This window comes from Nanorana parkeri, unplaced genomic scaffold, assembly GCF_000935625.1.
Source record: "Nanorana parkeri isolate BGI_ZX_2015 unplaced genomic scaffold, ASM93562v1 scaffold250, whole genome shotgun sequence".
Taxonomy (NCBI): domain Eukaryota; kingdom Metazoa; phylum Chordata; class Amphibia; order Anura; family Dicroglossidae; genus Nanorana; species Nanorana parkeri.
The window spans coordinates 413,148-418,922 of NW_017306518.1; positions in this window are offsets into that span (position 1 = coordinate 413,148).

A 5,775-nucleotide genomic window follows, 5' to 3' on the forward strand; every position below is an offset into this window, starting at 1 on the left:
GGGGGGGGGGGTAATTCTATGGGGGTGCGATGGGAAGATGCAGATGTATAGGTAATTCTGTCTCCTTTAGTTATCCATATCCTATACAAAAAATACAGACAGATTACACATATGTTTTTTATCCACATAGCCCAAACATGTACACACTTTCAAAAAACACAAAATCATACCTCTCGACTTTCTGAGATGATAAAGAGGGACCCCTTTTTGTACAAAGAATGTAGGAAAGGACACACCTTCTACAGTTAATATATAAAAACGATTGGTGTTTATTTTTCCTCATTATTGTTATAGATATTTATATAGCACCAACAATGTATGCAGTGCATATTCCCATCAGTCTCTGCCCTCAAGGAGCTCACAATCTAAGGCCCCTATTGCACACACATACAGGGTCAATTTAGACAGGAGCCGATTAACCTTCCAGCATGTCTTTGGAGTACCTGGAGGAAACCCACGCAAGCACAGGGAGAGGGACAGCCAAGGGGTAAGGAGGGATAGAGGGATTTGGCTCCAAAAGATGGACAGTCCAGACAAACGAGGAATAGTTTGGAAGTATGCAAAATTGTAGCTGATTGATTCATATCACAAGAGCTTAAAGTGACATTAAAGGCAAAAAATGTTTTCCCTCCCCCCCATGTAAATGTTAGCACTTACCTTAAATGATGTCTCTTTTTCTGATCTTCCTCTTCTTTCCCCATGTTTTCATCTGTCCCTCCAGCGGTGTGACGTCACTCCAATCCAGCGCTGACTGCTCTGTCTCTCCGACCCAGCGGTGTCTGCAGGCGGGTGCACGCGTCCATAGACTTACCTTGCGTCTCTGCTCGTCTCCCGGCCGAGAATCGGAACTGCGCATGCGCCCGCCCCAAGATCCTTTGAGGCCGTACGAGCAGTTCCTGATTCTCGGCGCGGGAACGAGCGGCGATAACGAGGTAAGTTTAAAAGGATTTTAAGGGTTTTTTTTTTTTTTTTTTTTTTTTACACTTCTTGCCTATATCTACTGCATGCTAGTAGTAGATATAGGCTAAAAAAACGGAGGGTTTAGAACCCCTTTAATACATCAACAGTGCTTGTCTTTAGACATGAGTGCAATTTGAAAAATATATGATGTTCGCTTGTATTGCATTACGTATTAGGCATCTGGAGACAGGACACAGGAGACATGCTTAGGTTAGGAAAACTGTGTTATCAACATCTAAGAGAACTAAGATGACATCCCTAACCAACAATTACATACAATTTGATCGGTCATGGTGTCACCTAGTGTTCACCACAGTATACCATTCCATCTATGCCTTTCTATTTGTGCATGGTCTGGTTTGCTGTTTAATTTTCAATTGTGGATTACATATTGTCATGCTATGGGATTTTAACATTCGCTTTATGAGAAATTCAAATAAAAAACACATCGTTAAGTTCCTAAAGCATGCCACCGCTGTCCTCTACAAAAAGGAAAGCTGAAAAAGAGGAAAATAGGACACTTCTCCTGGGAAATGTTTGCGTGCCAAGATTTTCTACTGGCTAAAAAGTTTGAATGACAAGCTTTTCAACCAATCATATTAGCTAAACAGGAACAGAAAAGGCTTAATGTTACCAGCATTCCACTTGAGGACAAAATGCAACCCTCTGATTACTTAAATTGTGTGATTCCCAGCATATATTGGACTATTTACAGGGGTCTTAATACATGTAGTATTTATTATTTCGTTATTTAGTTATTTATTTTGCTGTTAAAATACCTGTTAATCCTGCCAGTTCCCTTTGCTTCTTTTGAAAACTAACCACACCAAACAGGAAAGCAGATCCTTCCTGGCGTGGTCTGTTTACATCCCTGGAATCACTGCTGGGAGCTACAGGATAACGTGGCCATGTACTTTTACTATGCAGACCCATTTAAACATAGCAGGGAAGTACAAACCCTGTCTGTGGCTTTGTATGCAGTAAGATTGAGCACGGATAGTTAGAGTTGTGTGTATGAGCCCTCAATGTAAACAAATGCCCCACTATATAAGATATACCTTCTCCACCTGCGTAACTGGACGTGCCCCCGGCTACAGTGCAAATTGGAATGAATGAGTCTGCGGTCACATGATCTCCAAAAAAAAGTAAAAAGTTGTTACATAAATCCTATTTTTAAATTTTTTTTAATTCATTTAGAGCCATAAAAGGGTATTTACTACATTACAATAACAATTTATTGATGTATGATCACAATTGCTTTAAGCACAAGTTATTACTATTGATGACTGAATCAGGAGAATCAGTGGTTTCTAAATTTTTGACTTGCCTAAAAATTATCATTTAGATGTGTCTGATTTGCAGAGAATCAGGCAATTCAGGTATCTAGGTAATTATAGATAATACATTATATTATGAACAGATCTGCATGCATATACTGTATACCTATGAATTAACAAATGTGCAATTAGCTAATTACTTGATTTGTAAATTCAGTTTACTTATCACTTTTAATATCTATTTACTCACCAATTTTTAACAATTGTAAACAACTGTTTAAAGAACTCCAGGCAGTTAAAGATGTAACCCTTGCAGTGGGACTACCACCACACTGTGAAGGTTAAGTGCATGGTGTGGCTAGGGTCTAAAATAACAAAAATATATTCACCTGATCCTTGGTCCCACCTGGTTGCTGGACTGACACAGCCTCTTTTTACCCAGGCTCCAGCAGTCTAATGACCCTTGGAATCATCACATATATACAGTCTATTAGACGTGAAGATGCCGAGGGACCTATAGCAGTTGGAGCAGAGTGGGAGAGATGTGACCGGTCAGTACCGGCAGGACCAAAGTTTGGGTAAGTAGATCTTTTTATTTCAGACCCTAGACCAAAACTAGCTTCTAACCCTTGCAGTGCGGGGGTAATCCCACTACAAGGGTTCAGTTTTGAACTGCCTGGAATTCTTCTTTTAAATGTTGGGATTAAATAGTTTTAAATTAAAATTTGATCATCTTAAAGAAATTAAAAATGATTTCTAAAAAAAATGTATATCCAAAAAGATTTGTCCCCACTCCCAAACAAAAAATAACTTATTTTTATTAAAAGAGACATCAAGCAGACCTTGCAGCCAGACCATTTATCTTAAAGGTAAAAGAATACTCTCTTTTCTAAAAAAAATCTTTTATAAAAATTGGTATACTTGTTTGCAAAGAGTGAGAAGAAAAAGTACACAGTTCCAATGTAGAGCACAGAATACACTGTTCTCCATAGATCAGCTTTTCTGTAACAGGCTCATTCAAAATTCTGTTAAAGCAGAAGTTCACTGTTAAGGAATACATTGGTGTCATCTTCTGCCTGAAGCCTGCTGATTGGAGAGCAATGGAGCAGCAGCAGGCAGATAAGTAATACGACCAGCTTATGCTAGTTGCAAGGAAAAATACATTTAATTGTGTTTACAACTGAACACTGGGATAAGCAAACCTGGACTAATTGCAAGAGTCATGTATACTTTCTTGAATCTTGGTGTTCTTTGTATATTTCTTCCAGATCTGTGCAGTAATCCAGTGTGAAACTTTCCATGTGTGCAGGAGCTTCCTGTAACAAAGACCAATCACTGCTGCACTCCCTCCTTCTGCAGGGTGACTAGTCTTGTGTCTGCCCCCTACTCTAGCATGCTGCAGACAGCCTATAATGGGTGGGCCTGCTGGGTCCTCCCACACCTCTGCTCTCTATCCAGGCTATGTTGCAGCACAAGGGAATAACCACATTTGCAAAGGCATTTAGTGCACACAAAATTAATGTATATTCTTTCTAACTATTGAGGAATATATTTCTATGAAAGGAGTTTTTTTTGCTTAAAATTCAGGTTTAATGGAATACACAAATGCATTATATTGGGTTTTTATATCTACTTGTCTACTCTCACTGCTCCTGCTTGCTCAATGGCTGCTGACAACTTCTGCCAGTCTTATGCCAGGCTCAATGTCTTCAGTGTCTACCAATGGCCAGCTATTGATTATGTGACTCTGTGCATGGGCACTGGAGTAACAGCATCCTGTCATCTCTATTCTTGACATCTGAAAGATGCTGGGAACAAGATGGGAATGTGCAAAGCACATGCACCACAGGCAGCGCCAAAAAACTCTACTCCCTAGAAATGTTTTGTTTAGGAACCTTAGTGTTTACAGTTTTTTGCACTCCATTCTCAAGGAAGGTCCGTATCTAAATCAGTAAAATGAATCCTCAGGCAGGTGGGTTTCACCAAGCTGGTGAGCCTAACTTAACATAATGTCCTTTTCTAGAACATCTTTTTACTCTTCTATTTTCTTTAACACATTATGTGATACACTTTGAATATACAAGCACGTAAGCTTCAGGAAGGAAATTCATTCAGCATGTTTCCTTCTCCAAAATTACAAAATTAAGTCTTGAGTTTAGCAGCTGTAAAAAATAATAGCAGGAAGAAAATGACCTAAGTGTGTTATTCCCAAAAGGCCAAATATGACCAACCATGACAGATTTTGCATGGAATCATGTGACTTCCTTATGGCTTTATTACTGTTTCTAGGTTTATCATGTAACGTGAAAGGACAGGTCTACTGGTAGCAGTTAACATGCCATATACTTAGATTCACTCTTCTCTATATTAGGGACGAAGGATGAGGGAACTGAGCAAAGTATGGTTTATAGGAGGTTCGGTGAAACGAGCAGAAAGTCCATAAACTCCATAAACATATTGCCAAACCCTACATATGGGGTCTATTGAAGTCAAGGGGAGCTGAATTATGCATTTTCTTCTGACCTTTTTTTTAAACTTAAAAAAAAAAGTGCATGGCTAGCTGGACACTGTCATGGGGCTCTAATGATGTCAGGGACCCAGGGGGGCCGTTCCTTGTCAGGTTCGCAGGCACGGGCATCGGCACGGGTAGCTCCTCCTCCTCCCCCTGGCAGGGCATCTGATGCTGGTGTGGCCAGTGTGCGTGCGCGGTATGCAAGCCGTGCACGCATGCGCGGACGTGCGAGCGTAGTGCGCCTTCGCCATTCCAAGCCACAGGTGCTACTCAGGCTGGGGGAGGACTTCAGCCTTCACCACTTGCCCTCAGCCTTGTGATTGGACTCTGACTGGGGAAGCTTCCTGGTTGCCCTGGCAGCCAGGGGGCGGTACTGGGTTCCCTGTGTATTTAAAGCTGGTCAGAGCCTTGACTCATTGCTGAGTTATTCTACCTCATGGTGAACACCCAGCTCCCTCCTGTGAACCTGTTGTTTGATCTGACTTCCCGGCTACCGACCCTTTTGCTTGACCCTTCGACTACGATTCCTGCTGCCCGCCACGACCCGGAACTGGACCTGACTACCCGATTGGATTATCCTTTTGTACTGCGCTTTTTTGAACATTGTTCGTCCCTGCCAAGGGGTTCCACACCTGGCCCATTATTCCAGCCCTGACAAATGATAAACATTTTTTTTTAAGTTACAGTTTAGTGGGTAGAGCATCTTGTAATGTGGCTAACATTGCAAATACACAAATCCTTCAAAACACATGCATGGGGTATACCTTAAAGGTGCATGTGAGGTTAGGGGGTGCAATCTAGTCTATTAAAAGTGGTATGTTTTGTAAAGAAACTGGGTTCATGACCATATTTGATCAATGCATCACCCAGGGTCCCTGGCTGGTTCGTCCACATACAGGGGATATATAATTTGTGACAGGAGTAGTGGCGAGGAAGTTTCCTTGTGTGGTAGGCCGTCATAGTGGCAGATCAACATCATTGTGCAGTGGACAAGATTTCTAAATTCTTTTTTTTTTTTTTTTTAAA